General features: G+C 40.6%; 1 non-coding gene across 1 annotated transcript; it reads left to right on the plus strand.

The window, feature by feature from the left end:
* Positions 1–8,621: 8,621 nt before the first annotated feature.
* TRNAE-UUC (transfer RNA glutamic acid (anticodon UUC)) lies at positions 8,622–8,693 on the plus strand. The gene has a single exon. It is a non-coding gene; the product is annotated as a tRNA-Glu (tRNA).
* The last annotated feature ends 1,782 nt before the right edge of the window (positions 8,694–10,475 follow it).

The following is a 10,475-nucleotide window of genomic DNA, read 5'->3' on the forward strand; positions in this document are numbered from 1 at the left end:
TGTATAGATGTGAGAGTTGGACTGTGAAGAAAGCTGAGCGCCGAAGAGTTGATGCTTTTGAAGTGTGGTGTTGGAGAAAACTCTTGAGAGTCCCCTGGACTGCAAGGAGATCCAACCAGTCCATCCTAAAAGAGATCAGTCCTGGGTGTTCATTGGAAGGACTGATGTTGAAGCTGAAACTCCAGTACTTTGGCCACCTGATGTGAAGAGCTGACTCATTTGAAAAGACCCTGATTCTGGGAAATATTGAAGGTGGGAGGAGAAGGGGATGACAGAGGATGAGATGGTTGGATGGCATCACTGACTCAATGGACATGAGTTTGGGTAAACTCAAAAAAATGATGGTGATGGACAGGGAGGCCTGGTGTGCTACGGTTCATAGGGTTGCAAAGAGTTGGACACAACTGAGTGACTGAACTGAACACCATTTTACAGATGTAAAGTTGAGATGAAGTAACTGGCTTTTATAATAGAGCAAGTTGGGTAAAGAATTCACATCTGTCATACTCTCAGTTTATGCACGTTCATCTAAATGACAGTGCCTAGGAAACTTTTTTAATAGGGGAAGGTTTGCACCCTCACCCCTCTTTACTGTTTTGTAAGCTGTTAGAAGGCCTAGAAGGCCCAAACAACTTCGTTTGAAAATCACTGCCTTAAAAGGACCCTCCAAACCTATTGCTCTGCAGGACCATTTCCTTAAAGCAAATTGTAGTTTTTAAAATTTCTTTTTTCAATTGGAAAGAAATGGATTTATTTAGAAAGAAACACACTCCACAGACAGGACCATCTCATAAGATGAGAGGCCAAACAAACTGTGCTCTTGAGATCTGAACCAAAATGTTAAGAATTCTAAGTTAAAAACACTAGAGTGGTTTTATTCTTGAGTTTTACTAGAGCAAATACTTATAATGTACAAGATATTTTAGTTATAATCTAACTGTAATACATTTCAACTAAAAGTAAACAGGGTTTACATTCAGTTCAGTCTGTCACTCAGTCCTGTCCGACTCTTTGTGACCCCGTGGACTGCAGCACGCCAGGCTTCCCTGTCCATCACCAACTCCCAGAGCTTACTCACACTCATGTCCATCGAGTAGGTAATGCCATTCAACCATTTCATCCTCTGTCGTCCCCTTATCCTCCCACCTCAGTCTTTCCCAGCATCAGAGTCTTTTTAAATGAGTGAGTTTTTCGCATCAGGAGGCCAAAGTATTGGAGTTTCAGCTTCAGCATCAGTCCTTCCAATGAATATTCAGGACTGATTTCCTTTAGGATGGACTGGTTGGATCTCCTTTCAGTCCAAGGGACTCTCACATTTACATTATGTTCATTTACATATATAACATTTACATTATGTTCATTTAAACTTTTAGCTATTCCTTATTACATCAGGAATTCAAAATCTTATATGGATTCAATAAAATAAGCTAAGCCCCCAAATACTCCAGTTTTGTGTCTAAATGGTGTTCATCACAATAGAAAAACATGCATGCAATTAATTTCTTAAAGAAAAATATTAAATTTCCTTGGTTCATTATGTAATATATTTAATTACCTCTTTAAGTTGGACAGGTATTTTAATGCAAAATTCCCAAGTTTAGAATAAATATTTTAGAACACCGATATGATTCATTAATGAATCATTTATCAAAGAAAAGAACTCATTGATTTGACACCTATCTGTCTAGTTCCTGAGCTTTTGTTCTTAGCCAAGATTTTCTTTTACTCCTAACAACAATTTTATAAAATCTGTAATAATTGTATGCTATCCAGGCAAACTAGTGTTGCAAATAACCCTACATTTTATGGAATTCAACACAATAAAGTTTGTGGTGCGGGTGCGCAGGCTCCTCATCGTGGAGACTTCTCGTGTTGCAGAGCACGGGTTCTAGGGTGCGTGGACTTCAGTCGTTGCGTCTCATGGACTTTAGAGCACAGGCTCAGTAGTTATAGCCCATGGGCTTAGTTGCCCCGTAGCACATGTGATCTTACCAGGCCAGGGATGAAAGTCATGTCCTCTGTCTTGGCAGGCGGATTCTCATCCACTGGACCACCAGGGAAGTCCAGGCACGTTAAGATCTTTAAATCCCAACTTTTCCCCTTTTAGGAGTCTGGCTTCAGGGCCAAATGTCTTACCCATTTCTTGCCTGTGATTTGTTCTTATCAACCCAGAGTTAGGCTTCTTTTCTTACTCCTAAGATGTGGTTTTATAAAGTTGACTTTTAAAAAATTTATAGAATACTCAACATCAGACACAGTTATTCACACTATCAGGTTGTCTTCTGGCTTATACTCCACAAATATACTCAGGCAAAATATTCAGGAATAAATTCTTCACATTTCACACATTTTTATTAATTGAAACTTCGTGAGGGCACTTTTGAAAATATGTGCATGTGTATATACACACACACACACAGACATATAGAATAAAGATATAGATGTATCTGTATATATGTGTTTTAATTTATTGACAAATGGGCAGTTGTTCTTGAAACCTTAAATACACACATATGTATTTATTTTTTCACACATTTATTTGTAATTTAGCAAGCTGTAATACATTTATAGCATTCTGCAATCTTTTTTTGAGGGGAAAATTATATTATCTACATGTTAAAACAGATGTGCTTTCAGTTACACATATTTAAATTTTAATATTTATTCAGTGCCTCCAGCTAGACTAGGATTCTTTATTTCAGATACTGTGCTCCCTAGCCTTTGATTTAGGCTTCCTTTGAATAGTGTGAAATTACACTATTATAAGCTTCCCAGGTGTCACTAATTGGTAAAGAACTTGCCTGTCAATGCAGGAGACATAGAGACTCGGGTTCAATCCCCTGGGTCAGGAAAATCCCTTGGAGGAGGGCGTGGCAACCCACTCCAGTGTTCTTGCCTGGAGAATTCCATGGAGAAAGGAGCCTGGTGGGCTACAGTCCATAGGGTTGCAGAGTTGGACACGACAAAGCAATTTAGCATGCAGGCACACACACACTATTATAATATATTTACAATTATTGAAAAGTTAGAAAGAAGTTAAATTCATTAAACCACATGTAGGGAGCAGTCTTGGGTTCATTTAACATGAAGATATGTCTTTCTTTGGAGCACAGATCTTTTGGGGAGTGGCTGACTACTCTAAATATGTCCTTTCTATGGTGTGCCCTCTTAAAGGCTATAGGCTTTTGGTGATAATATATCAAGTAATTAGTCATATATGTAGGCAATTTGGTAGAAGATTCCTGCCATCAAATAGTTCCTGGTATTCCCAGAAGAAGGAAATGTACAGTCTTGTGAGTCAGTACAGGGTGACTTTAAATTAACAGCAGCATAAGGGTTTTCATTTTTTCCCCAATGGCCATGTCTTTACCATGGTCACATTTGTGCTCCATGGTCTGTTGGAAAGATGTGGCTGGCTTGGGGCTTTCATAGGTACCCAGCAAGGCAGTATTTATTCTTTGACCTGGGCAAGAGGACCCTGCACTACAGAGGTCACCACATAATCACAAACATGCTAAATTGCTAAGGCCTACAGTGTTCTTGCCTGGAGAATCCCAGGGACAGGGGAGCCTGGTGGGCTGCCGTCTATGGGGTCCCACAGAGTTGGACACGACTGAGGCAACTTAGCAGCAGCAGCAGCAGCAGCATAGAGGAGGGAAGACTTTTCTTTTCCTTCTAGTCATCTGAGGTTCTCAGGCTGGGGCCCTGTAACTTACACGAGACAGACTAAGAAGAGAAAAAGAGTGTATTAACATGCACATCGTGCATACTCAAAGAAATAGTTAAAACTCAGTCTATATAATGTCTTAACCAAAGAACAATAAATTTTAGGTAAATGACAAGACAAAGGAAAAGATTTTGAGTTTCTAGGACAGCAGATTGTGGGAAGGCTACTGGAAGGTAAAATGTGTTTATGGAGATTCCTCTGGTGCTCTCTCTGGAGCTGAAAAGCATAGCATCTAGAGTTGTCTCCGGTAATTAGCTTTTGCCCTTGCTGGTAGAGAGAAGAGGGGCGACACGTAAATGAATTTATGTCCTGCTTTTAGGTGAATAGGAGGACAAAAGAAAACCTTCCTTATATCTGCTTCTTCTCAGTTGTCTTAGGCGAAAAGCAGTCCTGATGCCAAAGTGACATATTTTAGGGTGGTACATTCTGCTACCTTTCAGGCCTCAGGAGATAAAAAACCCAGCATAAGAAAATACAACTGTGTCCAAATACTATGAAGTCTCCTCGGTTGTGTATGACCAACATCGGAGATGAATATTGCTTCAGAGAATGGAAAGGCTTTGAGTAGAAGAAGCACTTAAGTAGGAGAATGTAACAAATTACTTTGTCAAATCCTTTCAGATAGCATGAATGCAAGGGATTCTTACAAAGCACAGCTACATAACAGTATGGAGCACTGATTTCTTGCTTCTCTTCCTGTTTCAATGAGTGGTTCCAGAATTACTCATGATTTAGCTTATTAGCACACTATTCGCAACAGCTGTGGCTGAGAAACTCTTAGGAGTATCACACAATTCATATTCTCTTTAAAGTCCTATATATGAATGTCAAGACCTAATATACATGAAATATGCTAATGACTAAAATTGGCAACTGGATGGACTATGAACACTAAAATCATGTTAGTTTTATTTCCAGAACAATATTTAGTAAGATTTAATTATATTTTCCAAAAATTCTAAAGTCTAAAATAAAAAGTCTAAATAATTTTGACTTAAAATCTTTATATTCTTTAATTATAACATATTTTGCCTTTTGATTTTGGAAGATAATTATGAAACTTAGAAGAAAAAATAACTTTTCAAAAGTGTATGACAATTTTAAAAGTTATACAGTAATTTAATTTACTCTTGGGGAAAATACATTACAATCTATACACTTAGTACACAATTATTACATTTTATATTTTTAATCATTTAGATCAGGGGTTGGCCTAAATGATTAAAACATTAAGGAATAGACAATAAATAGTATTTTAAACTTTGTGGGTCAGTCTCTAGGACAACTGCTCAACTCTGCTGTTAAAGTTCAAAAGCAACCACAAATAATACATAAATAAGTGGACATAGCTGTACTGCAGTAAAACTTTATATTCAAAGACTGGTAAACCAGGTTTGGCCCATGGCTATTATTTGCTGACCCCTGATTTATATGATTACTGTCAATAAGACCTAAGTAATAGCAAAGTATTAATTATAAATACATAATTAGTAACATTGCTTAAGTTAGGGCAAGAAAAACTAATATTATGGAATAAAAATTTATGAATTATGTGTCAATTGTATGACCCCTCCAGACATCAGCAGTCCATCAATGGAATACTTAAACAGGTGCAATATTAAAGAGAGTCAGCAAAAAAAGACTGAGAAGGAGTAGGAAGTGAAGTAGGAGAAAACCAAGAGAATGAGTGTCCTGGAGGTCAAGAAAGCATGTCAGGAAGAAGAAATTTATTTTTTAGGTTGATGGAGGGAAAAACCCAGTGAAATGGCTTTGAGGGATCTTGGAAGATGAGTCATTTACTCAGTGATTGTAGATAATTTATCCATGCTAGCATCATTATGTTTATTGCTCATGTTGCTTTGCCTCCTGAGTTAGAAGCCTGATATTGTACACTGTATTAGGAATATACCCAACTGTGTGCTAGTCTGGGGCAAATTCAAAAGTTTTGTATATAAACAATGTTTTTGTCTTAACAGCCATCAATATCATGTTCCTGTATCCTCACTGTACCCCTCAAAACAAAGAAAACATCTGGGACTAGAACCACAGAGGTTTTCAAATAAGCTGAGTTTTGTAGCATTGAAATTGAGTCTTTTCACCAAAGTATAGTATAGCTTGAAATAGGAAACAGCAATTAAAACTTTGCCCAAATCCATTGACCAGCATTTAGATTGGGCTAATCCTTCTCAGCTGGAAACACTATAGAAGAAAGTCCCACTGGGACTGGCAATGAGATCCTTTCAGGCAGTTAAGAAAATTCAATTTACCTTTGCTGAACGTTTGCACATCGTGCCACCTGCCTCTGGCAGCACAGAAGACCTAAACTTGACACCTTGGAGGATGTTGTAAGTGCAGAAACAGGCTGACTTTGATACAGTGAATGGAACCAGGATGCACCTGCACTTCCAAATTTCTCAATTTCAGCTTGGTCCAAGTGTTCCTGTAAAAGTTCCTGTTCAGGTTTCCCATCTGAAGGTTCACACCTATATGGACAGAACACACTCCACACAGGTGCCTCCAAAACACACCACTTGTGCACCCTGAAGCTTAGGACTCAGTCTTTGCTTAAGGGGTCTAGGCAAGTATGTTTGGGCTTTCCTGGTGACTTGGATGGTAAAGAATCTTCCTGCAATGCAGGAGACAAGGGTTCGATCCCTGGGTCGGTAAGATCCCTTGAGAAGGGAATGGCAACCCACTCCAGTATTCTTGCCTGGGAAATTCCATGGACATAGGAGCCTGGCCGGATACTCCATGGGGTCTCAAAGAATCAGACATGACTGAGTGACTCACACAACAGGACCTTCCCATTTCACAGAGGCTGTAGGACTTCGAGCTTAGCTAAGGGGGTCCCTTTGCACAATGCAACCTCTCAGATCCAACTGAGCACAGAGGCCACGCCTCTGATGTCACTGCTTCAGAGGGCCTGTGTTGGGAACAGAAACCTATTTCTGAGTGGGTACCTTGACTCCAGAGAGCTCTCTCTAAAGGCATCTCTCAGGTAACTGGGCATTGGTTCCTCCTTCCTGTGAATAGCTCTCCTTTCTGTGAGGATTGAGTCAGTCCTGCTACAAAGGTGCAAGAAACTTCCAGGCTGTGGATTTAGTCCCTGTGCTGCACAGAGCGGGCCCGGAAGAACCTGAGCCATGCAGGCAGTCACTTGCTGCTACTACTGCTGCTAAGTCACTTCAGTCGTGTCCGACTCTGTGCGACCCCATAGACGGCAGCCCACCAGGCTCCCCCGTCTCTGGGATTCTCCAGGCAAGAACACTGGAGTGGGTTGCCATTTCCTTCTCCAATGCATGAAAGTGAAAAGTGAAAGTGAAGTCGCTCAGTCATGTCCAACCCTTAGCGACCCCATGGACTGCAGCCTACCATGCTCCTACGTCCATGGGATTTTCCAGGCAAGAGTACTGGAGTGGGGTGCCATTGCCCTCTCCGAGTCACTGGCTAGGGCCGGGCTTACTGGTGCTTGCTTTCCTCGGTGGATGCACAATCACAGGAGGCCATAGGCAGTCCTCTGGAGGTCAGAAGTTGATGGCCCTGCCCATTGGAGCGTTGGCATGGAGGTCTTTCGGTGCCAGACTCAGTCGTGTCCCTCGCCCGTTCTGTCCTTTTTCTGAAACCACCATCTCCAGAGTTAGTTCCCCAGAATATTCTCCAGACCCTGTGACCAGTTTTTTCATTTTCCCCTCCTGTGGCCAATAATTTCTATAGTGTCTACAGCCATAATATCTCACTACCAGGAGGACCTTCACCACCAAGTGGTCATTTAGAACTCTTCCTCATTTGTGGAAATCCACTGACCTTTTTTCCACTTCTCTTTTCTAGTAGGCTCTCTCTCAGGCTTAAGACAGTGCAGGCCTCCCACCTGTAAAAAACGGGTCATCCATATGGCCCTTAAGACAATACACATTGAACTGACCCCCATGTGTTTTTAGACCTTTAACCCTTCAGTTTAGCTTGTCCTTTCCTCATGGTCCTTGATTACCAATGCATCTTAGGGCCAGAATTCATTCACCTTAATATTTAAAAGGTGAAGGTTGGTTGGCATTCTTTCCTCAGGCTGCCTTGTTAAAACATGTTTCAAAATCAGGTGTAACTTCTCCTGTGGTATTTAGGTTTAACAATTTTATCAAAGAATATTTTTCTCTTTGAGCTGCCCTGGCATCATGCACTTCTGAGCAAACAATTCATATCTGATTCTTAAAGCAAAGGAATAGGCTTGGCTATAAATGGAATTAGCTACAGTGGAAGGCACCTCAAAACCTGTCCTTTTTGAATGTTCCTCCTTGGACTTCAGTTGCTGCTGTGAGGAAGTCCAAATAAACCCAGATGGGGAGAACTGAGGCTTTTGGCCAGCAGCCCAAGCTGAGCTTCCAGCTGGCATCTACCAACAGCTGTCAGCCTTGAGATGGAGGTCAGTTGGGCTTTCTTTCTTCTACACCTCTGGGAATAGTCATTTTCAAGGTATAGTGGTGAGTGAGGTTTGGGAAAAACATATTAGTTGGTATGTTGCAGTGGGATGGGAATGAATGGCAAGCATGAGTTGGCAGAAAGGGAAGAAAGTCAATGGGATACCCATGATGTAGGCTCCAGACAGCGAGAGGGGTAGGTGTTCCAAGACTTGTGGGGAACAGAGACCTATTATGATAAAGTGACAATAAGCACAAATATTGAACTGAGAAGTACTGGAAGGAATAAAAACCAGGTGACCAAAGTGTGGACTAAATAGAGACATTTGGTGTCAGAAAAATGAATGCTATCACTTGTATGTGATTGGTTTAGAAAGATATGCGTCATCTAGATACTGTACTTGTATCTTGCCATCATACAAGAGAGTAAATAAAAGAATGGTAAACAACACTATTATTAAATTAAAAACAGAAGCTGGAATTCCCTGGTGGTCCAGTGGTTAGGACTCTGCACTTTCACTGCTGAGGGCCCAGTTCAATCCCTGGCCAGGGAACAAAGATCCTGAATGCCTCGAGGTGCAGCCAAAACAAAAACAAACAAATGAAACTCTTTTATATTAAAAAGTGTGCTTTTCAAAAGTTTACATCATTCACCAAAGATTCATTCACTCATGGGTAATTTTAATAATTCTAAATCTCCAGTATATGGTTTTTTAATATATATATAATTTTATTTATCTATTTATTTTTACCTGTGCTAGGTCTTCCTTACTGCTTGCAGGCTTTTTCTAGTTGTGGCGAGTGGGGGCTACCCTCTAGTTGTGGTGCACAGGCTTCTCACTGCAGTGGCTTTTCTTGTTGTGGAGCACAGGCTCTAGGCTCTTGGCTTCAGTAGTTTACAGAGTGTGGGCTCAGTAGTTGCAGTTCCTCAGCTCCAGAGCACAGGCTCAGTAGATGTGGTGCATGGGCTAAGTTGATCCCTGGCATGTGGGATCTTTCCAGATCAGGGATTGAACCCATGTCTCTTGCATTGGCAGGCGGATTCTTAATCCACTGAGCCACCAGGGAAGCCCTAAGTATACAGTCTGATATATCATTACCCAGAAATCACAAAGAAAAACACATGGAAGTTTAAAGTAAAAGTGGCAGCAATGTTTAGGGGATAATTTGGATCATGTTCAAATAGAGCTCTGCAGATTTTTTATTAACTTTCCTTCACCTATCTGAGAAAGAAACTAGTTAGATGAACATGAAACAAACCAAAAAACTTGAGCTTCATATAACTTTCACTGGCCCAAATAAATGCATTTAAGAAATTATTCTCAGCAAGTCAATAAATTTTGGTTTATACAAAATACTTTTCTGAATGGCTCCAATGTAGCAGTTATTTCTGAGTATTTACTCCTGGAAATTAACAGAAATGAACAAACTTATTTTGCATGTTGTAGGATTATTGAAAACCATCTTGGCAAAAATGTATAACATAAAATAACATAAAAATGAGTGAGGTAATAATTTCACTATATATACATCAAAATATTGTGTTGTACACCTTAAACCAATACAATGTTATATGTTAACTATGTCTCAATAAAACTAGGGGAAAAATAGGGCTTTGAAGTATAGTTGAAAAACACCAGGAAGATACTGGAACTAAAAATCACAGAATTTTCGGAGCTAGGTGTTTAATCTGTCACAGGATAGGTTGAAAATATTGTAATATTAACCTCAAAAAATCATATTCCAAGAATATGGGAGCTAATGGTAAATTGGACTACAAGGAGTTTCCTTACAGATTTTTACACCAATTAAAGAGCGTCAAAGAATTCTGTTTTTCTGGAAATAACAAAAAGTATCATGATGTGTCGAATTTCAATGGTGATTCTTGAAGGCATTTAGAATTTAAATGCACTGGGTCTTTAATGTATTCGTATGTATGGAGATAATGAAGATCATCTCCTCGCGCAAAGGAGACGACAGTAGGACTCCTCGAGTCCAGAATAGATACCGCGATACTGCACATATCGCGGGCTCTGACGTCGCGCCTCTGACGTCACACGTCACCTCTGGGTCCAGGTAGCTATGAGGACGCGTCAGGTGCAGCGCCAAGGCGCCTCCCACAGCTCCCTTCATGTCTGTCCCTCCCTTCTCTTCAACTCACCTGGTCAGGGCTTCCCGGGCCTCAGGTGCCGGAAATTAGGCCAAGGGAGTGCTTATTTCAGTGAAGCGGGAAGGAGGGAATTGGACAGAGGAACGTGACTGTACTACTCTAGGCCGTGGAGATTCACGTGGCACCAGGTGTCGGGGTAAGACACTCTCTGTGGCCGTTGATGGTC

Source organism: Bos mutus, chromosome 8 (assembly GCF_027580195.1).
Source record: "Bos mutus isolate GX-2022 chromosome 8, NWIPB_WYAK_1.1, whole genome shotgun sequence".
In the NCBI taxonomy this organism is placed as follows: Eukaryota; Metazoa; Chordata; class Mammalia; order Artiodactyla; family Bovidae; genus Bos; species Bos mutus.